The sequence below is a fragment of the Diabrotica virgifera genome, chromosome 1 (genome assembly GCF_917563875.1).
Source record: "Diabrotica virgifera virgifera chromosome 1, PGI_DIABVI_V3a".
Lineage (NCBI taxonomy): Eukaryota > Metazoa > Arthropoda > Insecta > Coleoptera > Chrysomelidae > Diabrotica > Diabrotica virgifera.
In genome coordinates this window covers 37,015,752-37,043,647 of record NC_065443.1, presented here as the reverse complement: position 1 = coordinate 37,043,647, position 27,896 = coordinate 37,015,752, and the positions used below count along the sequence as shown (strand labels likewise).

The 27,896-nt window shown below is 34.4% G+C and overlaps 1 protein-coding gene and 1 long non-coding RNA gene across 3 annotated transcripts in view; one reads left to right on the top strand and one right to left on the bottom strand.

Annotated features, from left to right (window-relative positions):
• The window catches only part of LOC114335880 (ras-associated and pleckstrin homology domains-containing protein 1-like), a 398,332-nt gene that overhangs the window by 311,743 nt on the left and 58,693 nt on the right, over nt 1–27,896 (bottom strand). Inside the window, exon 1 of one of the 2 annotated variants that reach the window (XM_050649553.1) lies at nt 25,133–25,245. The exons of the other annotated variant lie outside the window; for it this stretch is intronic. The gene's annotated coding sequence lies outside the window, so the exon portion shown is untranslated. Of the gene's footprint in view, nt 1–25,132; nt 25,246–27,896 lie in introns of those variants that run through there. 2 annotated transcript variants of the gene reach the window in all.
• LOC126883898 (uncharacterized) overlaps nt 1–27,896 on the top strand; it is a 71,139-nt gene that overhangs the window by 16,736 nt on the left and 26,507 nt on the right. The gene's annotated exons all lie outside the window — the stretch shown is intronic.

The window sequence follows — 27,896 nt, the reverse complement described above, 5'->3', positions numbered from 1 at the left end:
CCCACACTATAAAAATACTTAGAAGGTAACTGTAACAGATTTACATTTAATTATATTTTAAAAACTAAATCAAATTATGAACTAAAATATACAAATAGTTTACATATTTTATTATTTATAGAGCAGGTTTATTCTTCTCTCTTTGCTTTGTGCAAATTTGTCAGTTACAATTCGATAATTCTGTTATCGGCAACGAAGCCCGGCGAAGTGTGAAGTGGGCGAAGGCCAGTTTGAATCGGGCCTATACACCAGGCATAACACGACAATATAAAAATCGTTGTCCGGCAAGCTACTTCACTTGGAACGCTTTTTGTACGGAGATCTTATGTGAGCGGAGTCGGCCAGCTCCGAGCGGGCCTATGATATTTAACAGCTTGTTTACATGGGCGGTTTGCCAACGTTTGACGCCGCGGTTTACCTGAAAAACCCAACCGCCGCGGTTCGTACACATGAGAGCGATTGACTGGCGGTCTCATTCCTCCCTAGTAAACTTACAACCGCCGCGATTTGACGACGGAAAGGTTGCATGTGTACGATGTTGAGCGGTTGCATTTGTTTCTATGTTAAACTTGAACCGCGGCGGTTGGGTTTTTCAGGTAAACCGCGGCGTCAAACGTTGGCAAACCGCCCATGTAAACAAAGCGTAAAATACAATTCGATGCTTTCTGTGAATGTGGTAATAACAAAGTTGTCTTAACGGACGCTAATGTATTGAGTGATTTAATACATTTAAAAGTTATTTACATGCTTTAACATAATTTTTGAATATGTCTTTTTCTATTTCAAAGCTCTTAAAATTATTGGGTAGGCCCGGCCTATCCTGCCTACCCCCAAAAGCCGCCACTGACATAGCTGCCATTCGAGATGGTCGCTTTATTGTCGGCAACGTGTTGAGATATCGCTTTTGTACTGCTCCTGAAGCTCGTACGCGTCTTTTTGAGGTGAGAAATGTTAGTGTGAGTGAATGTACCAGTATAAGAAGACTAACAGAAAGAAATTTGAGTGCGTTGTGCTTTCCGTCCGGCTGGCCCTTACAGCTGCTCCCACAACACCGTAAAGCTAGACTTAATTTTGCGCGAGAATATGCTAACTGGACTGTGTCGGAATCGAAAAACATACGGTTCTCAGATCAGAACGGAAGAGAGCTTGTCTACAGGCGTCAAAATGAAATGTTTCCCTTTCATACCATGCATGCACTATAACCGAAACAGTGTCTTACCGAGGAGGGTAAATAATGATTTGGGGAGGTATCTGTTACTAAGATTGTACGGATCTTATTTTGATAATATCCACTTTCGATAGAGGCAGTGTGAATGCTCAAAGATACGTAGAAGAAGTTCTCCAAGACCATGTCATACCCTTCGTACCGTTCATTGGTGAAAACTTTAGATTAAGGCCCGGCGCAAATTGAACCTAAGCGAGACACAACCTGCGTCGGCGGGACGGGTGACCCGTGCAGTTATTTTTCTAGCGCACCGCATATTGATCACAACCCAACCCAACCGTTGGCTGTCGCTGTAACGAATAGAGATGGGCAAAATCAGTGCGGGCGTGTAACGGTTACTTTTGATACCGGTTCTCAGTGCTACTGAGTACAAATTAATACTGATTACAAAATACTGATGTATCTGATGTATTTAAAATATTAGTAACATCTCCAATTATGATTTTACCTGTGTAATAAATTACTACCACACCAACAACGCATTATTTGCATGAGTGAATTTTTCTATAGTCAAAACCAGTTTACTGTAACAACTCGCACCTTTGGAGAAACACTGACGTAATTGCAACTTTTTCACAAAAAAATATTTATCAACACTACGACATTCCTAATATTCGTATTTGTCTGGAGAAACAAAGAATTATAACTCTTCCCTATTGCGCTAGATGAAGTGTATTAACCTATGTATGTATATCAAACAAAGTCAGATTGTCAGTTGTGCGTGACACAACTTTAGTATGCAATGGTAAAATTATGAAATTTTTCGGGGAACAATGAAATACCTATTTGCTAATTTTTTAAGAAACAATGAGATATTTGCTAATTTTATCCCCTTTCAGGCACGCGGCTTTGAAGTGATGTTTAAGAAAAATTCTAATCCTAAAATCCTAATAACTAAGACTGTGGACAATAAACTTCTACTTCCTCTTGTAATTTGCATCTCATTTTTGGCTTCAACTAACTTTCAGAACTTTAAATACGTTTTCTCAAATTATCAACAATTAACAAATTTGCATTGATGTACGGCAGTGTTTCCCCAAAGGTGCGAACTATGCTAAAAACTAATTATTTTATCAGCCAATACTATATCATAAACAACACTGATTGTGATTGTCGTTGCAAAAACTGCTTACCTATTATATTTATATCTCGTCTACATATTTTGTTTTTAAGCTTTAAAATGTAATATGATGACAAATTTTATTTGAGGGTAATGCGATATTCACAGATATCCTTAACGGTTTTTAAATATTGAATCATTTTTCAATGATAATGTTATGTAGATTTAAGAAATGAATGATAAAAAAATTTTATACCTATATAAAGGGATTGCGCCATCAGAGGCGGCTGTACCTATTGTGCAGGGTGTGCGGTGCACACATGCGCCGGGATGTTGGGGGCGCCGAGCGCCAAAGAGCGGGTCATTTACTTTGTTTCAACATAAAATATGCTTTAAAACGATTAATGAAAAATTACATTGGCACTTAGCGCCATAACAGACGGGCAACTGTGGCCGGCCACAGTCGCTCGTCTGTGATGCAACGTCCACTCCACATAAGAACTCACGGTCAATCATCGGAAACTACTTTTGTGGATCCACAGAGTGGCCGGCCACAGTCGCCGTCTGTTATGGCGCTTATGCGCGATGAAAGAATGTTGCGGGGACGTAGCATTGGCAAGATTGGGAGGTCGGGAGGCTTATTCCAGAGGCAATTTGGTTTTTGTAAAGGGAAAAGCACGGTGAGTGTATTCGACACTTTGTGCAATAGAGGGGATGAACACCGTTGGGTGGCCCTGTTGTTGTTCGATGTTAGGAATGCATTCAATACGCTGCAATGGAACGAGGTAATGAAGGTAATGGAGAAGAGAGAATTTCCTGGATACCTGATGAACGTAGTAGCGGACTATCTTTCAAAGAGAAGAATTATGGTGGAGAAAGGATCTGCCTTGGGCCCGACGCTATGGAACCTGGCATATGACGGGATGATGAACTGTGGAAATGGAGAGGGTACGACTCCCTTCGCATTCGCGGACGACCTCGCTGGTAGTGGCGGGGGACGAGCCAGATCTTAAATACCGGGTACGGAACGCAGGCGGCGTTGTGAAGAAATGGATGATACAGCACGGACTGAAACTCACAGCAGAGATGACCGAAGCCATCATTCTGACAGGGAAAAGAAACAGGCAAAGTGTGGAACTAAAATGTGCAGGGGCGTGTCTAATATCCAAGAAACACGTAAAATACCTAGGAGTGACGTTGGACCAGAACGGAAAGTGGGAGGAGCACGTGCGTGTGGTGACCCAGAAGGCTGCAAACAGTGCGGCTGCGTTGGAAATGGTGATGCCCAACATTGGGGAGCCCAAATCCGAAAGGAGGAGGACCTTGCACGGTGTTGTGCAGTCGATCATCCTCTACGCGGAACCAGTCTGGAATGAGGCGGTAGAGATATAGGCCTACAGGGGGCTCATGACACGAGTGGACAGGACTGTGTCTGCCGCAGTCTTGTGGGCCATCACTGGATGTGTTCCAGTGCATGTGTTGGTAGTGAAAAGAAAAGAACTATATGAGAGAAGAGACCTAGAGCTCACTATGGCCGAGAGAAGACAGGAAAGAGAAAGGACAATTGAAAGATGGCAAGAAGAATTGAACAACACGGAGCATGTGGCACAGTGGACAATGATGCTACTCCCGAACCTAAAAAATTGGGTGGACTGTAGTCACAGGCGCCTGGAGTATTTCCTAACGCAGGTGCTCACAGGACACGGATGTTTTAGAGCCTACCTCTCTAGGTTCGGAAAGGCTGACACTGATGAATGCCTATACTGTAGAAACAAGGACACTGTTACACATACGATGCTAGAGTGCAACAGATAGATAGTAGAAAGGAACAGAATGGAAAGAGAGACAGGTGTAAATTTTATGACAGTAATGAAGGTAAAGTGCTTCGGAAGTGACGTCGACCTTGCAGCGGTCGAGCGCTGGATGACAGAGGAGGGTCTGGTTTGGCAGGTAGGCATTCGGCATAGCCTCGGCGACGAGAGGGCGTTTTAAATTACCTCAGGGACTATTGCAAGGGCTACGAAGAGTGAATCCTGCACTAAGGTCAGTCAGGCGACGTTCTGGACTAATATGTCTTCCCATGTCTGAGATGAAGATTCCAGACCCTCCCTCTTTAAAGATGAGGAAAAAAACGTAGGTACCTATTCGACTATTCCATTTTGACTGCGCGTCTACCAAAGGGCGCCTGGGCATTGACTGCACACGGGCGCTACATGGGCTAGAGCCGCCTCTATGCGCCATCATTTGTGACGTTGTATTTTCCCCAAAAAGTGCTTAATTTTTTGGTTATTTCACGTTGAAATATTCGATTTGGAATTTGGCGAGTATGAACCTATTTTTCATTAACTACAACTCCTCTTTTACTGATTCTAGAGATAGATACACCTTTTTTTTTCACTTTTTATGAGCAAAATTTTTGCCAAAGTTGTTTTTTTTGGTAAAATACTTACTTTTTGAAAAATACCAAGTTTCTTGTAAAAGGTATATATTAAAATACCCTAAATAAGGGTCACAATACAAAACGTTTTCGGATTAAGGAATCCATCATCAGTGTTTAAAAGCCCTAAAATTAAGTATAACCTAATTAAATGAGATAAAAGTTAAAATTGACAGAGGTTTTCAAGAACAAGAGGTCATACTTAGAAAATTTGCATGCCTGAGCCACCAAAATGTATCGGGTAAAAACCCTTTAAATGTAAATAATAAGGATGTTTTACATATTTATATAAAATTCATTGGATGATATAGATAAACCTGGATGTTACCCAGGGCAACAAAGGACTCTCCCCACGTGGTTGGAACTTTTTTTGGAGAAAACCTCACATATTGGATTTCAATGGCCAACTGACAAGTGAATTCAAGAGCAACCCAAAATGACATCAAGAACTGTCAATGTAACCTAGTTGTAATATTACTTCAGCCACAACATTAAAGATTAATTTAAATGTTTTAAGATAAAAAACAGTATCAAATTTACAAATAGTAAAAATAAAAGATGTTCACAAAATATGAAAGATTTTTTTTCCTAAAAATAATGCATTAATTAAGTATTCAAAATAGGGAAATGAAATGTTTACGTTACAGGAAGTTGTGCAGTCAACAATACCAATAGGTGTTGTATTAGTGGTATAAAATTGTCAATACGATTAGACAAATAATGGTAGAGGCCTTATACTAGGAACACAAAATAGTATGTAATGTGTACATATGTGTACGATTTTAAGAGTATTGATGAAATGATAATTGTTTAATGACTGATAACTTTCTTGGTAGTCGACCCCACATAAATTGTATAATGATAGAAAAAGTGATATGATAATTGTAAAAATACTGTTTTGTTTTTATCTGATTTTTATCTGAAAATGAGACTAAAGTAACTTGATGAAACTGAGTCCTCCAGAGACCTGACATCAAATTGGTTAAAAATGAAATGGTTGTAAAATATGGGGGGGAGTAGGACGGTATGAGAAGTCTGACAGAGTATGTTGTGATATTGGACCATGGAAGATGTGTAGTGTGTTGTTATGAAATAATAGTTATCTAATCTATAAGCTATGAGATGAGGCTAAGAAGACAGGTGGCTGGAATGAGACGCAATTCTGATGGATGTGGTTGTATATGTGATGTAGGAGCTAAATTTTGGAAAATTAAAGCTGGTGTGAAATAATGAGGATGTAAGAGGATGAGGTACAAATGAATATTAAAGAGTTAAAGTAAGATGTTGCTTATCGACAACTGGGAGTGAAATAGATGTATGTGGTCGTCATGAATGGTGTAGCAGAGAAGAGGAAATTGTATCTGATGTGGTTTATGAAAAAAGTTGACGGTGTAGGGGTTGAAAATCTCGGTTAAATGACACATGGCGATTGACACAATTAGGACTTCTCTGCTTCTCTTTAACTATTTCTAAGTCTTCATACAGGTCCAATTTTAGGAAGTTTTTTTGTGAAATATTATGTAATAACGAGACATCTTCTGGGATATTAAGGGTATGTTTGTTTTTTACCAGATGTTGAGAGAAAGTAGAAGTGTTTTCTCTTTTGGTGTGCTCTAAGGAGCGTGAAGATAAGGATCTACAGGTCCTACCTATATATGTAGCGTCACAATCAGAACATTGTAATCTATACACACCACTACGATCCATGTAGTTGATAGGGTCTTTGGAAATGGTAAGACACTGTCCCAGATTGTTGGGCACTTTGAAAGAAATATGAGTATTATCAACTGCTCTTTTAAGAATATATCTAATGTCTACTTTTTGAGTTATTTGCGAAAAACCGTCTAAAAACGTGTTTTTTTTTGTTTAAAAATTAACATATTATTTACTCTCAAATAACTGGAAAAGTATTAACTTATTGAAAAAACGCTATAAAACAAAAGTTGCTTAAAACTATAAAAATTTGAAAGTGTCCTTCTTCTTGTCTTCTTTTAAATATTGCATCTTTTTCTAATCTTATAGCATTTAACATTTCTAACATTTCTTCATCCTCTATTTCTTCCGCTCTCAGGTATTTTAACAATAATTGTTTTCTTTTAATAATAATATAGGCCTGGATCCCGCATACCAAAAAAAAGTTGATTAATAGCAAGCTGAAAATTTGTTAATATATTAACGGTGTCTCGTCAGACAAACTTTAATGTATGGGAACACTGGAACTAGTGTTGCCCAAATACAAGACCAAGACGAGACTTAGACAGTCTTGGTCTTGGTCTTGCGCCAGTACACCTGGTATTGGTCTTGGTCTTGGTATTGCGCTCCCAGTCTTGGTCTTGGTCTTGGTCTTGCAGCAAGAGTCTTGCAAGTCTCGCAGTTGCCCATTATCCTATTGCATATCTTAGAACAACGTAACAGAGAGGTACATTTTAAGCTTGAATATCATAGCCATAGTAAAGACTAGCCAAATTAATAAATATCTAAACAACTGACACCGGGTTGGGTTTGAACCCACGATCTAAAGTGATCGCTGTTATGTTCTAACTAACTAAAGTTAAAACTACCTCTTAAAACCCACAAAATTTCATTTGCGTATCTCAGCCGATTTTAGAGCAATAAATAAATCGTCAGTTTGTAAGAAAAATTTCAACCCCTCCCTATTTGGTAAACAAAGCATTTATAAAGTAAACGTTTATGAAGTAAACTGTCATTAGTTTTTCGTGCAGAATTACCCATTAAAGTTTGCCATACTTATTTAAAAACATTATGTATTGATGAAAAACATGGATAGTTAAAAAAGTACCTAACTTTTTTATTATCCAATACAAGTGAATGAATAAAAAAACATAATGTTAAGAAAATATGAGGCTTTAGTTGGGCTTTAATTTCAGTATGCTATTATTGCATGCTAGAATAATAAGTTAGCATAATGCTAGAATATTCCACAGAGTGAGAAAAAACACAGTTTGATTGGTACACCCGGTATACACTGACAAAATTGACCTGTCTAGCAAAAATATCTATTATTACTGCGATATTTATAAAGAATAGAATAAGACCAAATATTAAAAAAAATCACTTAAATTTAAATAACAACAGGTTTAGGAAATTTGAGACATTAAAAATGACCCATTTTAAAAGGTGGTGCCATGGACGTATAAATAAAGATGGGTAGTGCGTTAATTTCTTGGAGAAGTGTCCTATATCGTTAAAATAATATTTCGGTATTATGTCTACACGATATCCGGCATATTATACGGGGCATTGGCGCTGCTCGTCGAAACAAAACTTCCATTTAAAAAATTGAACAAAATATTCTACAATTTCCCTAATAAAACGCTTTGAAACAGTGTATTGTTTGGATGTCGACCTTTTCGTGTAATAGATATCTCTAATATTGTATCATTTGCCGCCGTATTCCATAACAACAAATAAGCTTTGTTTTTGTTTTCAAGTTAGGTACTTTTCATGGTTCATTTACCGTTGGCGGTGACACACTGTAAAATGGCCAAATTGCAATTTTTGTTATCGCTTAATCCTTGACAATTTGGAACAGTGTGTATATGTATTGTTTTGGGTATATTTTCGTGTACTTAATCTATTTATTGTTTAGCCCATTTTTCATTGTCCAGTCACCCTTGGCTTATATATAACAAGTGTTGTTGAAAAAACTGAATCTGTTTTCAAATCTATTTTTTCAGTTTGGTTTATTAGAGTTTATTAGGTTTATTAGGTTCAATTTGTGCAGTCGATTCAGAAAGTTTAAATTTTAAATTCTGAAAATATTGTGAAGTGAAAAAAATTAGTGAAATAAAAAGAGTGTAGCTGAGTGGAGCGATGAAAAGAAAAATGAAACAAAAAAAGGAAGAAGTTTTGAAGAAGATAATACCCAAAATTTCTTCATTTTTCCATCAACCAGATTCTCAAAGTGATTTAGATTGCAAAGGTAAGTACTAGATCTAGATCTCTATCTACTAATGAAACAATAATTAATTCTTATCTAATTGTCGTCTGTAACAGGGGTGGCCAAGTTCCTTGATATTCTTCGATAGAAATTTGAAATTTTTTAGAAGCCGTCATTAAATGCGTATTAAAAAGTTATGCAAAAGAGGTGTTAAAAATTTTTTTACAGAATTTTGTACAGAATATTTATTGAACACGTGTAAATAAAAGTACAACCTATTTGTACTAATTTTAGATATTATAAATTTATTTTACTTCTTTTGATAATTCTTTAAATCTTAGTGAATAAATGGTGACAGCACTTCTTAGTAATTCTTTCAGATGCTGGTTAGTTGGTACTGATGAGTAATTGAATTTCAGGAATTTTAAAGTGGAATAAAATTATTCACACATGTCTTCTTCTTCATGTGCCGTGCTCGATTATCGAGTGTTGGCTATCAAATTGACTATAGTAATTTTGTTGGCGGCAGCTCGGAAAATGGAAGCTGGAGTTTCTCAAACCACTCTCTTAACTAAGCCATGGCGTTTTTCTTCGACCTGACCCTTTTCTTCCGTCTCCTTTGCCTTTTATTTTAAATGGAGTATATTATAATTCTTTGGGTGGCGCATTCTTCTTCTCTAGGTGCCGTCTCCGCTTCGAAGGTTGGCAATCATCAAAGCGATTTTTACTTTTGAGAGTGCGGCTCTAAGTAATTCGTTGTTACTACATCCAAACTATGCCCTAAGATTCTTCAGCCATGAGTTAAATTAGCTATCAGCTTCCTATAAATCTTTTTCCTGGATTTTACTTACATAATGAAGTGGAGTATTAGATATTTATCTCCTCTCATCACATGTCGCATATGTCTCAGTTTTCTTCTCTTAATTGTTAGAAGTACTTCTCTTTCCTTATGCATACGTCTGTATCATTACCTCTACGTTGGTTATTCTATTTACCCATGAGATCTTCAGCACTCTTCGGTACATCCACATCTCGAATGTCTCCGGTCTTCTCACGTCAATTTTCTTCAGTGTCCACGCTTCCATCCCGTAGTATAATACGGATAGCACATAGCACCTCATAGCATGGCCAAAAAATATTCAAGTTAGCGAGTTTTTACTGTTCTGATGACTTCCCGTAATTTTTCCCCTCCAATGTATAACAACTTCGTTACGAACTCTATCCACCCAACTTATTCGTAGGATCCTCCGATACACCAAGGTTTCAAAGGCTTCCAGGTTTTTGAGAAGGGTATCCGTTAAAGTCTAACCTTAGACACCATACAAAAGAGTACACATTCACAGTACGGTGTTCCATCGAACATTTTCTAGCACTACCTTATATCAGTTCTTGAAAAGGGCACCGCGAAAATCTTTGATACGGGGCCCCTGTGGGGCTAGCTACGCCACTGCTGCTGTGAAAGAATGTATGACTAAAAAATTTTATTTTTACATTATAATAATGACCTCTCAGTACATGTCAAATGTGTCGAGTGTTCTTTTAATGGATATTTTGATTCGCTATGTCTGTTTATGGTATTGTTCGTAATGCGCATAAGTCCAATTTTCAAAATTTTTGATACAATTTTTTTGTTTCTCATAGAGTATCTAAGAATATAGCCGAACTTATATACTCCCTAAAACGACCCTCAGTTCTAACTGCAACACGCAAGAGTCTCGCAGGCTTAGTCTTGTTCTTGCTCAAGTCTTGCACGGTAAGTCTTGGTCTTGGTCTTGCTAAAATTAGGCGGTCTTGGTCTTGGTCTTGGTCTTGCGAAAACGCAAGAACAAGACCAAGACTGCAAGACCAAGACCGATTTTGGGCAACACTAACTGGAACAGGGAAAGTTTTAATTTTGAAACAGGTTAAAAATCTGGAATGTCATACTACGAAAACGTGCCATGTATTTTGTCGGACAGAACTTCCAATTGATTTGTTATCCTTTCATTAAACTCTCATGCAGAAATCAGACTGGTATTTATCACCAACTAGGCAATTTAATAAGTCCGACACGTAGAACAAGTGAAATGACAGGAATTATGACAAGTGATAAATAGCAGTCTAATTTTTGCATGAGCGTTTAATGAACGGGTAAGAAATTAATTGGAACTGCTGTCCGATAAAATACATTTGGGAAGTTTTTGTAGTCTGACGTTCCAAATATTTAAGCTGTTCCACAATTAAAACTTCCTCTGTTCCGGTGTTCCCATACATTAAAGTTTGTCCGACCAGACACCTAGTCCTGTCGCCAGGGGGGGGGGTACAACGGCCTCCTGTATTCAGATGGACTTACCCAAGTTTTTTTTATGTATTTTGACCTGTAGAACACGAATTTTTTGGGTAACAGTTGATCCGGATGTCGATAAGATTGTTATAAACCAAGAAGTTGAGGAATCACATAACAGCGATTTCTCGCAAAACAAAACATTTTTTTGTATTTTTTGGGCCATTCTAACCAAAAAATGTTCCTACAAATTTTTTCGTAGGATGCATAGTTTTCGAGACAAACGCGGTTGAACTTTCAAAAAATCGAAAAATTGCAATTTTTGAACCCGAATAACTTTTGATTAAAAAATAAAATAGCAATTCTGCTTACCGCATTTGAAAGTTCAAGTCAAATTATATCGGTTTTAATTATTTGTATTGCTAAAAATTTATTATTTTATTGTTAAAAAAAGCTATAAACACCTGGTGCTTGAGTGATGTTTTTAATGATTTCTCATTTAAAATCGAACGAGTAGGTAGAAGAGGTAAAAAAAGTGCAAGCGAGGCTATTTCTACGTAGCATGCATTAAAACGCATGTATTAGGCACGGGAAACACTATGTGTTTAACAATCAAAAAATAAATTTTTAGCAATGCAAATATTCAAAACATATACAGGGTGTCCCGAAAAGATTGGTCATAAATTATACCACAGATTCTGGGGTCAAAAATAGGTTGATTAAACCTCACTTACCTATATACAATAGTGCACACAAAAAAAGTTACAGCCCTTTGAAGTTACAAAATGAAAATCGATTTTTTTTAATATATCGGAAACTCCTAGAGATTTTTTATTGAAAATGGACATAAGGAATCTTTATCGTAGCAACATCTTAAAAAAAAATTATAGTGAAATTTGTGTACCCCATAAAAATTTTATGGGAGTTTTGTTCCCTTAAACCCCCCCTCTCCCCCCCCAAACTTTTATGTACGTTCCAATTAAATTATTATTGTGGCACCATTAGTTAAACACAATATTTTTAAAACTTTTTTGCCTCTTAGTACTTTTTTGTTAAGCCAGTGTTTATCGAGATATTTTGAATATTTGTCGAATCCACCACCTATTTGTATATATTTAAGTATGATTATAGACACCTGTTAATAATCTGAAAATTTATTTATAACTTAAATTTTTTGGTATATTTTGAAAAAGAAGCCGCATCTCGATAAAAGTTGACTTATCAAAAAAAGACTAAGAGATAAAAAAGTTTTAAACACACTGTGTTTAACTAATGGTACCACAATAATAGTTTAATTGGAACGTACACAAACATTTGGGGGGTTTAAAGGAACAAAACCCCCATAATTTTTTTATGTAAATATAGTAAAAAAGTAGCCGCATCTCGATAAAAACTGGCTTATCGAAAAAATACTAAGAGGCAAAAAAGTTTTAAAAACGTTGTGTTCAACTAATGGTACCACAATAATGAATTAATTGGAACGTACACAAAAGTTTGGGAGGGGTTCAAGGGAACAAAATCCCCATAAATTTTTTATGGGGTGGACAAATTTCACTATAATTTGGTTTTAAGGTGGACCTGCCATAAGAATGATACATACCAGTTTTCAATAAAAAATCTTTGAGAGTTTTCGATATATTGAAAAAAATCGATTTTCATTTTGTAACTTCAAAGGGCTGTAACTTTTTTTATGAGCACATTTGTACCAAGGTAAGTTAGGTTCAACCGAACTACTTTTGACCCCAGAATGTGTGGTATAATTTATGACCATTCTTTTCGGGACACCCTGTATAATTTGACTCAAACTTTTAAAGGCGGTAAGCAGAATTGCTATTTTATTTCTTGTTCAAAGGTTATTCGGGTTCAAAAATTGCAATTTTTCGATTTTTTGAAAGTTCAACCGCGTTTATCTCGAAAACTATGCATCCTACGAAAAAACTTGTAGGAACATTTTTTGGTTAGAATGACCCAAAAAATACAGAAAAATGTTTTGTTTTGCGAGAAATCGCTGTTATGTAATTCCTCAACTTCTTTGTTTATAACAATCTTATCGACATCCGGATCAACTGTTACCCAAAAAATTCGTGTTCTACGGGTCAAAATACATAAAAAAACTTGGGTAAGTCCATCTGAATTAAGAAGGCCGTTGTACCCCCCCTGGCGACAGGACTAACCGTTACGCTATTAACAAATTTTCAGCTTGCTATTAATCAACTTTTTTTTGTTACGCGGGATCCAGGCCTATTCGTTTTAAGTAACCTTTTTTTCTAATAATGTGTTCTTGTACAGGCATATCTGGTATCGCCGTTTATTTTGTCTACGAGTACCTAGTAAAGCTATCATAATTTTAATGATAAAGCGGTGTTGGGTTTTGATTATATGTACTAATGTTTTTATTTATCACAGTAAGTTGTACTTACCATTCGTATTCAGTTCGTTTTCTATTTTCTCCCATACCTCGTCTTTCAATTTCGTCCTCATATAATCCTCGTGGCTGTTATCATATACCATGGGATAATTCCGAACGAGTTCTATCAGCTTTTCTACGTCCATCTCGGAAACAAAAACACAACTGAGAATTGAGTCACGCGTCCCACGACCCAAGAAAACTGTACGCCGATGACAAACGTTCCCAAGCGAGACCTGCGAACGCATGAACTGATAGTGGTATGCGCAGAACTATCTACGCAGTTCGCCGGTGCAGGTTGTGTCTCGCTTAGGTTCAATTTGCGCCGGGCCTAATGCATGAAAATGCCGTTGCCATACCGCAAGATTCACCTGTGTCCTTAATGAGGTCAAGATTTAAGTTTTACCACGGCTGCACTCAGTTCCGATCTTAACCCAATTGAACACATTTGGGACAACTTCAAAAAACCGGTAAGAGCAAGAGTACATCCTTCGGAGAGCTCAAGACAGCTGCGTTAGAGGAGTGGCACCCCCAATCGGATATCCTGGATAACATGAATGGGTTGTCAAACCGTCTCCAAGAAGTCTCAATGGCCAGAGGCGGCAGCAATTATTATTAATACTTATATTTTTTTAATTAGACTATGATTTATAAAATTATATTTGTTTGAATTTTCTTCGAAGATTTTTAAACTTGGATTTTTCCTTAGCATCCCTTGATTAACAACTTTTGTTTTCAAAAATTTTACTGTTTTGTTTTCCTCAAAGGTGGTTTTCAGTAGTAATTGCACGAGAGATCTAAAATTATCGATTTGTTTCCCGAGTGACAATTTAGCAGTTTTAATTATGTCAAAATGTCACGAGAGCACTCGTGACATATTATTTTATGAATAAAACTGTCTTCTTAAATCATTTTAACTAATATTTTATTGATATCTTCACCTGAATATTTGCTAAACCTGTTTCTTGGTGTTCTCTGTGACAAATTGTAAAACATTAACTGTCATTAATGTCACTGAATGTTCATTTTTGCGTAGTAACGAAGGGCATCTGACATAATGCTTGAAGACGGGATATTATCAAAAATTATCGCTGTAATTTTTATTTTTATAGCTATTGGTCAGAATCTCCTATGAATGAAATAATAACCGTAACTTTCATAAAATGTGGTCTAAAATTGAATTTCTGCAAATTGAAAGAAATACAGGGTAGGCGGTTAATTTTGCCGGTGAGTGTATAAAAACAATACAGACTTTTATTTCCTGTAACTTTCTAAAAACCACGAATCTTATCAGACAAAAACTTTTTCGGTCCCTGAACAACTTCAACGGGGTATTTTTATCGATTCCGTTACGATACTTTGTAACTCCAAAAGTTATTCGAGCAAGCATTACCACTTCAGGCGATTTATATACTGGGTCTTGTTAAAAACTCGTTAGAAAACTTTCTTCAAGTGACACTTGATACTTTTAAACTATATACAACGCTTGAAATATCTAATATATTTTAGGAGGGTAGTTTTAGAAGTATTGTAGGCTTAGCTCTGATTTGTTGGGCCTACTGTATAACACTAAAGTAACAGGATCAGTGTTATGCTTCAACGGCCTCGGATCAATTAGTATTTCTGGTTTTACCCAAGGTAATTACTTATTTTATTATATACAAAAAACGAACAGCTCAAGATATAACTGTGCTCAAAACTATCAGTAGGAAGACCAGTAAGAGCCAAAGTGACGATAAACTTACAAAAAGAAAGAGCAAAGATGATAAGCAGTTACAAACGCATACTTTGGAATAGTCATAGCAGCCAGATTCATACACAAAAAATATAGCCTAAACTTTACAGAGTAATAATCTCAGATCCCTAAATATCGACGATCACAATAAATTAATAATAGATTCGGTTAAAATAGCACAACTCAAGTTTTGCAAGAAAAATGACACAAAAGGCAAAAAGACTAGCACAATTACAAAAGAGTTGATATGAGAAATAAAGATATAAGAAGAAGAACCAAAGTAAAAGATGTTATCGAAGCTATCGCGAAATCTAAATGGAAATGGGCAGAGAAAAGAGAATAATCCAATGGCGACCAAGACCACATAAACAAGGCATAGGAAGAGCGCAAAAAAGATGGACCGACGACATTAAAGAAAAGGCATCCGAGATCTCAAGATGAATAGAGAAAGCGAAGAATATAGGCGAATATTGAAAACATAAGAAGAGGTCTATGTCCAGGTGTGGGCCAGAACAGGCAGCTAAAGAAGACAAAAACCTCTAATGGAAATACGATGAAAAGTAAGCGACAAGGTTACAGTTAAATAAAGAATGATATAGAAAACTAAATAAAAGAATTTCAGCAGAAATTGGAAAAGATCTAAGAAAATATATAATACTAATGTTATTACTCACACAGTAGAAGAAATCAAAGGTTTAAAGATAATAAAAAGAGAACTCAGACAAAGTAAAAAAGAAATAGAAGATGAGAGACAAAGGGTAAAATCAAAATATGGCATTAAGATGCGTTATGTGTGCATACGCGATATGTCTACCTGCATGCAAAGTTATAAGTGATAAAATATGGTCTGTTTCGTTTCAAAGAAATTTATTTACTTGGTTCTTATACAGAAATGGTACACTGAAACCTTCTCAAAGTAACAGGAGTTACAATATTTAGATTATTACAATTTATAATTACAATTATATTACGTGATCTTTCACGGCAATCTAGTGCATTCTTCTTCTTCTTCTTCTTCTTTCTCCTCCTCTTTATATATTCTACTTATTCATTGGCGGATTGATACCTCTATGGAAGGTGGTCACTCCATCTTTTGCGCGGTTAACAGATACTTCTAGCGATTGATGATTTATCTTTTGCTATTTTGACTACACGTGTCTCCTCCATTCTACTTATATGGTAGTCTTTTTTCTGTTTGATGCCCATATGTTTATACACTGTAAGTGTACTGTAGGTACGTTACATTTTCTTTTAATGTCTTCACTCCCCTTTCGATCTCTAAGCGTAATTTCCTGTAATTCTTCTCAGCACTCTCATTTCTGCCGTTTCTAGTAGTCTTTCTGTTGTGGCTGTATCGGATATTGTTTATGATTCATAATATGTCATTATTGGTCTTACAATGGCTTTATAAATTCTTGACTTCATCTCAATGATGTCGGTTTCGCCATATAGTGTTATCCAGGCATCCTGCCAGTCTACTTGCCTTTTGTACTTGATTTCTCAGCTCTTTGTCCAGGTCTCCGTAGCTGGACAGTGTAATTCCAAGGTATTTTATTTCCACTTGTTCAAAACTGATGCCATCAATTTCTATTTTACATCTGATTGGTTCTTTACTTATGACTATTGTTTTAGTTTTCTGGGACGAAATTTTCAGATTGAATTCTTTTGCTCTTATGTTAAAATTGTGGACTAATCTTCACATACTATCTTTATCTTGGGATATTAATATTGTGTCGTCTGCATAACAGAGTATTTTTACTTCTTTTGTTTCCCATTCTAGTATATTACTTAACAAAACGATACAATAAAAAAATTGAAACAATTGATGACCGCAGACCAAGAAGATCATTAACAAGTTGGACAGTTCAACTATCACCTATCGCAGCATCTATGCGATAAGCTCCAAAATTGTTGGTAAGAAAACTTTTTGATCATGTGTATAAAAAAGGGCAAATCATACTTAAATCAAATATAATATAGTCCGTCTAGAAAGTATCCGGAAAAAAGAAAGCAAAATTATAATTTTACGGTATTTATTTCTATCACATGAAATAAAAAATTTCAACAAATAATTCACCTCATTTACTTATACCACCTCCTTTTAAATGTAAACACTTAACTAAACGTCCAGGTACACCTGAAACTAGGTCAAGGCCATAATTTTCGGTAATGGTGTTCCAGGCCTGTAAAATTGACCGAATCAAACCTTCTTCAATCTTCATCAGTCCCTATATGTTTTCAATGGGGCTAAGATCTGGAGATGCTGCTGGCCACGGAATTGTTGCTAATTCGTGTTCTTGCATCCAAGCTTGAGTATAAGCAGAAGTATGGCATCTTGCATTATCTTGCTGAAAACGCCACCCCTCTGGATATAAAACATGAGCCGTTTCAAGAAGAAAACCATTTAGGATGTCACAATATTTCGCACTATCAACAGTACCATTAATTATACAGAGAGGTGTATTTGGAAATTTCAAAATTTTAACGGTAACATTTTCCCTTGATAGGACTTTTAGATGATTTGCACCAAGCTGGAAACAACTTTCATCAGATATAAAGACATTATTAAAATTATCTTCTCGAAAACGTTGACAAAAATCTATTCTTCGTTGCCTTTGCAGAGGTGTCATTGTAGGGATTTTTTTGGATCTCTTGATATGTAGCCTTTCCTTTTCAGTGACATGCGGACAGTTTCTGGGCACACTTTTATTCTTCGTTGATTTCCAAATCTGTTCGCTAATTTTCGAAACCCTAGGCACTTTTTCCGAGTTCAGTCAATTGCACTAATTTTTTAACGCTTCTGACACCCTTTCTTTACAAATATTCCACCACTTTTCTTTTTTCAACTTGCGACATTATTTCACAAATCTTAAGTCTGTTTACAAACAACAATATTTGACAGATGATGTTGACATAACCTACTATCGGCACAACCTACTTGGTGCATTACTTTTGTCTTAAAATGTTACGAAAAGGAAATCTATTAAAAATAAGAAAAATATAAAATTCCGGATACTTTCTAGACGGACTAAAATTAAAAGGACTGAAATAAGCAAAAAGTCTGAATAAAAATAAATTGTTAAATCTGATCTTCAAATATTTTTCCCAGTGTAGATTTATCGAAAAATTATACGTCGGACGCGGCGAGACAGGAATTCCTGCCATAGTTTGTAGCGAAATTTCGTTCGGGAGTAATTGGTAAAAAAAGAGATTCAGAACAGGTATTTCTATTTTTGGTAAGGTGCCGAGCTCCATCAATAATTCAAGAAGACTCTCGGTGGAATGCAGGTAAAGGGACAGGGGCACTAACGCGAATTTCAGTCCAAATAGGGCACTAAGAGACGAGATCGGAGTCAATCGGTGCATACTTTGATTTGATTTTGTTTAAAAACGAAAGTTCAAGTTGAAACTTGCCAATAGTTGGTTTGGTGTGCGGTCAATGATCCTTTCTCAAGCTTCGGAATATATGGGGAAAATCAATACTAGACTAAAGTTCACTTCTTAAAAAATGTAGCTAAACTTACAACAAAAACAACACAAATGATATTTTTGATAATATAATTGCTGAAACGTGAAGAGTAAACGTTGAGGGTGGGTAAATAAAGTAGTAAATGAACTATTGTTCAGGTATGCTCAGGAACCAACATAGGATAAACAACCCACAGGATATAGAGGATAGAGTCCTAGAGTTTGAGGACATCATACAAGACGCACTCATACATCATACATCATACAAGACGCCACTCGAGCCCTGCGGGCTCTCGTGTCTATTGCCAGACAACAAATTTTCGAAAAACTGTGTCGCATTATTTTCAATTTATTCTCACTCTCTTGTGATATTATACCCGATTATTTTTTGATGATTTTAACTTCCAATCGTATAGTAAGATATTTGATCACGTGTTTAATTCTGTCCAATCAGATTAAAATTATACTGAGAATTATCTGCTGTAGAAAATTACCGATAGAATTTTTTAATAGTCCAAGCTGTGGGTGAAAAATAGGTCGATTCCAGGATATAATTCAGGAATTTTTAAAACCTATCAAGTGTTGTAAAGTACGATGCCAGGAATAACTTATATTAAAATGTAACCAAAAATTTTGTGCGGTTTTTTATTTATGACGATTTTCATTTGTTAAATTTGCAATTTTTAAAGATTTTTAATTTTGCAGCTTAGAATATTCATTTTAGAGAAAAACTTTTAAATAGAAAATTATAGTAAATTAAAAAACCTACAATTTGAGCTATAGCAAGTTTAATAGGGATGTTCACAAAAAATTAAAAAGTCATTTCAAACATGTAAAACGATTAAGAAACACCCTAGGAATAATTGTCCAAAATTTCAACAAAATTGAAAAAGCCTTTCTATAAAAAATCTTTATTAGAAATCTAGCATTATTTTAAATTTCAAGAACGCTTCTCTATTGGCCTGACGTCACTAGTTGCATACCCCAAGCGCGCGCCATTCTCATAGTGTTACTGTTTACCTGTTTGACGTTTCAGGTCATTTTATTTTGTTCTCTTCTTGTTTTATCAGGGTTAAAGTGGAGTTTTATAGTGAATTTGTTTAGTTTAAAGTGGATAGACTGTTTGTAAGGACATATTTTGGGTTTTACAAAAATAAACAAATAAAACGGAAGAAGGTTTTCAGAAAGCCGATTCGTATAAACTACCGACTGTAGTGTAGATGTAACAATGGTGTATGATTTATTGGCATCTTGTAAAAAAATAAATCTACCACAGCTTTACTGAGTGTATATTCCATATAATTTTCCATGTCTTCTTTAAGCTAAAAAAATAAATGCTTAATACTCCACAAAAAAAAGTAGAGAAAGTTGTATGCATGCATTGTACGCATGCATATTGTATACATTCATTGGCTGGTTATTACTTTACCTTGGTTAGGTGTATTAAAAATATTTTTATTCTTCTTCATGTGCCTTGTCCGTTGTGGACGTTGGCTATCATCATGGCAATTTTAATTTCATTTGAGGCGTTTCTGAATAACTCGATCGATTTTTGTCCAAATCATTGGCGTAAGTTTTTAAGTCATGAGTCTCTTTTTTTCCGGGTCCGCGTTTGCTCTCTATTTTACCTTGCGTTATCAGTTGGAGTATACGATATTTATCATGCCTCATGATATGACCGAAATATTTAAGATTTCGTTTCTTAATTGTAAAAGAGATTTCTTTTTGTTTTCCCATTCAACGCAATACCTGTACGTTGGTGTGGGTCGCCCAGGATATTTTGAGGATACGTGGGTACACCCACATCTCGAATGCCTCCAGCTTTTTCATTAATGTTTCCATTATTGTCAAGGCCTCTGCGCCATATAGCAAGACCGGAAATAATAACATTTTAGCAGCCGCATTTTTAGTCGGAGAGATATTATGTCGCAATGGGTGAAAATATTTCTCATGCATGTTGTTAAATGTTGCTATGCCCTTTTCAACTCTAGATCTTATTTCGGTTGTTTCGTATTTCGAGTTGACAACTGTTCCAAGGTAAAAAATATTTTGAACTTGGGTATTATACATTTTCATTTCAACCAATCTTTTCACTAAATTATTAATGATTTTAATATAATATAAAGTCATACCTACATCCACATGTAGTTATTTCAAGGTTTACTTTTACTGTATGTATTATTAGAATCCCGTTTTTAGGAATGTCCCAGTTTAAGGAATACAAATTTGAGGTCCCGAAACTTTTTCATTTACTCTTTAAGGGGGTAGGTGCAAAATCTTGGTCCAATGCTATTTAAATTCATTAATTTTTTTCGAATCCTGAGAAAACTAATAAGTATTTTTGAAAAATGTAAATGCAGAAAGAACAATTACATTATTACCAAGGGCCGAAAGTCTCTGGAAAACTTCTATAATATTTATTTTATTAAGTTAGTTCTTTAAGTTAGTTATTTTAAGTTCTAGCTGCAACAAACCATTTCTTTTTCTGTTTTAAATTGGCTGGAACGGTAATAAAAATCTTGTCAGAACTGTTTTTTGATGTATTTACACACCCAGGAACAAAACACCACTTATTTGGCTTTATTTTTAATAATTAAATACGTAAAAAACTGCGCACATTCAAATACACTGAGTAAATAAGTATACAAAACTAGTCGTCGATCAAAGACGTTACGACTGCTGACGTCACAGACCGCAGCCTCGCTGCAGGGTACCGTTTTTCTAGCCTCCAAGAAAATCAACATTATGAACTCATTTATCTTAAAAAATATACGTTTTTAAACAGTTTTATGATTGTTACGTTTTTATATACCTTGTAATCTATTGAATTTAACTATATTTAAAAATTAGTGAACATCCCTATTTCGTTAATACGTTATTGCAAAACAGCCTACGAACGGTCCAAAATGGCCGTTTTTTGCAATTGCCTTATTTATTGTAAAAATAACTTTTATGTATTTTTTAAGACTTTAAAATGAAGATCTTTGAATACTAAAAATAAAAAAAATTTGTAGTGCCCGATTGGTGAACTTGTTTCTTAGATATTATAATTTGTTTATCCTAAGAGGTCAAATGTCCAAGGCTATAACTTTTTGAAAAAAAAAGCGTACAGTGTTAATCCAATATTCTATATATATATATTTTTATATGTAAATAAATGTAAATTTCTGATGTAAATAAATGCTTATAACATTTTTTAACCTCTTATTTAGGGTTTGAAAATAAGGGGGCAAATTTCGTTATAAACATTTAGAACTGAAGCCGCCCCTGTACATCATATGAGTTTCTAACTTGCAGGATATTGTTTCTGAAGACAAAATAAAGATTAAAAACCAAAAAAAAATTTCTACGACCAACTGAAGCCGAGATAATTTTTTTTGTTTTCTTAAATCGTAGTGACTTTATTTATAACAATTAAGAAATTATTTCACAGTCATTCACTAAAGAAAAGACTTATATTATCTTAAAATAAAAATTATTTTAACGAAAAATTACATTTAATCATTAAAAATGAATTTAATAGTGCAGTGGAGATTTATTTATCGTTACGAATGTGATTTATTGTGTCGGTTGCCCTTAGCAACGGCTAGCAACTTATAATACATTGAATCACGGTTTTTGCTTAAAATTTTAAAGCACCGCTTGGATTGACATGAAATTTGGTAAACACATAGATAATATGATAAAGAATAAAAATGATATTGGGCCTCTGTGTGTTTTTGTCCTGGAGGTGAGTTTCACCCCTTATAAGGGGTGAAAAAATATATGTTCAAAATAAGTTCAAACATGGATAAAACGTCCAATTCTTAGCACCTTTTGTTGTATAACATTTTTTCACCAAGTTAATACCTTTCGAGTTATTTTCGAGTAAATACCTTCATTTTTCAACAACAAAAAAAACATGTTTTTAGGCGGTTTTTAACAAATAACTCAAAAAGTAAGTATTTTATTGAAAAAAAGAGTTTTAACAAAAATATAGCAAATTAAAAATTGAAAAAAATTGATGTATGCATGAAATTTCTAGACCAGTAGAAACAAAGTTCTAGCTAATGAAAAATAGGTTCATATCTGTCAAATTTCAAAGTGAATTATTTCAACGTGAAATAACCAAAAAATCATGCACTTTTTGGAGAAAAATCATTACAACTTTTTTAAAGTGTTTAAAAAAATATGTATATCTGTTTTTTTTAATCTATAGCATCAAAAGTAACCAAGTTACGCTGAAAATAAAGTTGATCTCTTTTTATTTTTGGTCAAAAAACTCGGGAAAGTCACCCCCTAATTACCATCTTAAATCAAATTAATCATTACCGCTTCACAAGTTACTTTGCTCATGTATTATTTATATGATATGTAAGTATCATCGGTTCAAAGGGCTTTTAAAAAAATTTGGTTTTAAACTAAATCTGTTTTAATTTTTAATTTTGAAAAAATGTTTTTTTTTTAAATAACTTAAAATTTATTAGTGTGACCAAAAATCACAAAGCGGTGTCAATCCAAGCGGTGCTTTAAAATTTAAAGCAAAAACCGTGATTCAGTGTATTATAAGTTGCTAGCCGTTGCTAAGGGCAACCGACGCAATAAATCACATTCGTAACGATAAATAAATCTCCACTGCATTTTAAAATTAATTTTTAATGATTAAATGTAATTTTTCGTTAAAATAATTTTTATTTTAAGATAATATAAGTCTTTCTTTAGCGAATGACTGTGAAATAATTTCTTAATTATTATAAATAAAGTCACTAAGATTTAAGAAAACAAAAACAATTATCTCAGCTTCAGTTGGTCGTAGAAAATTTTTATTCGGTTTTTATCTTTATTTTGTCTTCAGCAACAATATACTGCAAGTTAGAAACTCATAGGATGTACAGGGGCGGCTTCAGCTCTAAATGTTTATAACGAAATTTGCCCCCTTATTTTCAAACCCGAAATAAGAGGTTAAAAAATGTTATACGCATTTATTTATATCATAATATGAAAATATAAGTCTTTAGAAGGAGAGTGGATCTTGGATTAACTCTGTACGATTTTTTTTTTCAAAAATTTATAGCCTTGGACATTTGACCTCTTGGGATAAACAAATTATAATATCTAAGCAACAAGTTCCCCAATCGGGCACTACAATTTTTTTTATATTTAGTATTGAAATATCTTCATTTTAAAGCCTAAAAAAATACATATAAGTTATTTTTACAATAAATGAGGCAATTGCAAAAAACGGCCATTTTGGACCTTTGGTAGGCTGTTTTGCAATAACGTATTAACGAAATTAAACGTACCATAGCTCAAATTGTAGGTTTTTTAATGTACTACAATTTTCTATTAAAATGTTTTTCTCTAAAATGAATATCCTAAGCTGCAAAATTAAAAATCTTTAAAAATTGCAAATTTAACAAATGAAAATCGTCAAATAAAAAATTGCACAAAATTTTTGGTTACATTTTAGTAATAAGTTATTCCTGGCATCGTCCTTTACAACACCTGATCAATTTCAAAAATTCCTGAATTATATCACGTTTTTTCACCCACAGCCTGGGGTATAAGTAGATTGTTTCTGTTTAATGGCAACCAGTTTCCTAGTTTTGACAACTGTCACATTTAAGAAAATATCCATAATATACGTACCTATTAAAAAATAATCAGTAGTAATTGCACAAGAGCTCTAAAATTCTATATTAATTTTAGAGATCGAGTGCAATTTGTTGCGATTATTTCATGAATAAAACTGTTCAATGTGTTCAACACCAAAATTTTAGTGTAATTTATTTATGTAAGTACAAATTAGTACAATTAAACACACAGTTGTTATAAATATTAATTTGACGGTTGAAAGTCATCACTTTTATAATTTTTAAAACATTAATTGTCATTAATGTCACTGAATGTATTTTTTCGTAGCAACGAAGGGCATCTGACGTAATATACTTGACGACGGAAAATTATCAAAAATTATCGATTTAATTTAGATTTATGTAGCTTTCTATTGGTCAGAACCTCCTACGAATGAAATAATCTTACGAATATCACACGACAGTAAGAATAAATTAGCAAATAATGCTTCATTTTTACTCAATTTATTCTCACTCTCTTGTGATATTATACCCGATAATGTTTGATAATATCCCGTCGTCAAGCATTACGTTAGCATTATTTTCAATTTATTCTCACTCTCTTATGATATTATACCCGATAATTTTTGATAACATCCCGTCGTCAAGCATTACGTTAGATGCACTTCGTTACTACGCAAAAATGAACATCCAGTGACATTAATTACAATTAATTTTTTTACAACTTGTCACAGAGAACACCAAGAAACAGGTTTAGCAAAATATTCAGGTGAAGATATCAATAAAATACCTATTAGTTAAAATTATTTAAAAAGACAGTTTTATTCTCAGACAATTTACACTCGTTCTCTAAAATTATTATCGACTTGATGCCCTCGTGACACTTTGACATAATTTAACTCCTCATCGGGTCGTGAAATTAAAAGTCTTAAAGTGTCACTCGGAAAACAAATAAATAATTTTATAGCTTTTAAAGCTGCATGTATGACTTACATTTTTCAATATCACTCGATTTTTACATAAATACACAAAGAGGCATTTTTGTAAAGCATAGAACACTTACCGAACATATTAGACCGCCTCATTGACACAATTTTTCATTATTTTAAAAGGTTTTTGTAAAAGCGTTATTATTCACATCCAAATAGAAGCACATCTAACCGAACTGATATTATTGAAAATACTGCAATGTTAAAATTAAATTACAACGGAAAAATATGATATTGCCAATCAGGAACCGAAAAAAGTGATAACATAAGTAGCTAGCAAATAATATGCAGATAGTTGTATACAGATAAATAGTATACAGATAAGGTGTCAACAAAAAAGAGCTATTCTTACTTATTCATATTTGAAACCAGTTAAGCAGTTACAAAAATTTTATCAAAATATCAACACAGAATTTGAAAATTCTTGTATATAGAGTAGCAATTAAATATTTGAGAATTAACAAATTTTGGACTGTGATCAGATGTCGTCGTCACCTAAATCTACTACGATCAATGAACATACAGAACGATTAATTTTACAGAAGGTTACATGTTTATGTGGGACCAAGCCCAAGAAAAGACTATAACACAGATGGACGAGGAAATATGGACAATAATAACAGCCTACTGAGTAAATGGAGATGCAAGAAAGGAAGAGAAAGATGAATTTTTCGAGGAGCTCCAAATGCAAGTTGATAATGGGAAAGAAAATATAATTGTAACGGGAGATCTTAACGGTAGAGTCGGAAATAACAACAGCGGAATAGAGGAGTTCATGAGAAAAGAAGGGGAAGAAATACTATACAGAAATTATGAAAGAATAATAGAAATATGTATGGACAATAAACTGGTTATAACAAATACAAAATTTAAACATAAAGAAGTACACAAATGCTCGATGGAAGGAACACTCGATGCTGCTATAAAAGACAGAAACATACAGGGTAGAAAAGCCATATCCATGATGAACGGCATTCTGTGGGACCAGACAATATCTAAAGCGAACAAACAGCTCATATACAATAGCATACTTAAAAGCATAATCACATATGGCAGTGAAGTTTGGCCACTGAAGCAAAGAACGGAGAAAATGTTACTAGTAACAGAAATGGACTTCTGAAGAAGAGCAGCAGGCAAATCAAGAAGAGATCGGATACCAAATAAGAGAATACGAGAAATGATGGGAGTCACACATACAATAATTGATAAAATAAAAACAAAACAACTAGTATGGTACGGTCATGTACAGAGAATGCCAGATGACAGGATCCCTAAGCAGATTTTGGAATGGACACCACAAGGGAGAAGAAAAAGAGGAAGGCCGAGAAGAAACTGGAGGGAGGGAATTGAAAAAGAACTAGAGGAAAGAGAAATCCCTCCAGGTCTATGGTTAAACAGAGAACAATGACGGTTAGGAGTCGGAAGGCATCGTAAAACACTGTAAACCGATAGTAGTAGTAGTAGTACACAAATACACGAGAGTACGAAACAGCAGAAACGAAAAATTAATCATAGATTACTTTTTGGTAAGCAGCAACAAATGGAAAAGAGGCTCAGAGATTGGTAGTGACCATTAAATAGTAATAATGAGAATGAGAACAACAGAGGAAAAGGAAGAAAAGAAACGAAGGATAGTAATCGAAAAAATAAAAAGTTATAAATTAAAAGAGGAAAGATATAAAAAGAAATTTCGAGAAAAATTAGATAATAATTATTTTGAATAAGGTAGGGCAAAAAATACAAATATAGAAGAAAAATGAGAATATCTCAAAACCAGCCTAACCAAAGCAGCTGAGGAAACTAACGGGAAGGCAAAAATAGCAAATACTAACATCAGGAAAACGGAATGGTGGACGGACGAAATACGAGAGAAAATAAAGAACAAAAAAGACAAATGGAAGAGATACCTAATAGTCAGGGATCTCAGGCCTATTTTCACCATTTACTACTAACAAGCTAATTTTTCGTGAGTAGCTTCATTTTGGTGAGACGCCCAACTTTTTTCCTTACTACAATTTCCGTATGTGGTAGATAATAAAGATATCAGGGATAGTCCAGTCGGGTTAGACTAATAACAGGCCTAACCTTACATGGACGAGCTGATCAAAATTTTATTTTTCTAATCTATAGGGAGGGTCAATGATGCCAAATATAAAAGACAAGAATGGAAACGTACTAACAAAGAATACTAAGAAAGACAAATGATAAAAAGGTAGATAGAACATTTTAAAGAGCTAACGTAAGAATATCCAGTGAAACCCAGAACAAGAAAGGAATTAGAGAAAGCCATAGAAAGACTAAAATTAGGCAAAGCACCATACCAGGCAAGGATCAAGGATCATATCACCTCGGAAATGAGTGGTTTATAAGGTATGTATTATTGTGGATCAATCTATCAATCAAAGATAGAATAAAATTTTTAATTTTTTTTTAATATAACGCGGGCACATAAATTTGATCCACCCTGTACATTGATTTGTAACTATTTATTATAAGTAGTTTTTAAGAAGTGATTTATCGTTAGTAAGCTTTTTCCCTGAAAAATAGAACACATTAGGAAAGAAAGTGATATGAATAGACCATAATTGTTCAGGGTATTTGGAGATTATAACGATGTTTTGTTATGCACGAGGGCAAGGCCACATTAATTAGTTCTTAGGAAATTAATGTAAAGAAAGTTTGGAATTTTAAATATGTTTGTTTAATGATAGGAATATTTAGATAATTTCCGGAAGGTCGTAAGTTTGGGTAGGAATATTTTTGAGAGAATGACTCTTTGTTTTCAAATAAAAAAAAGAAGGTGGGGAGATAAATGTTTCTGATTGGCTAGGCACTTTG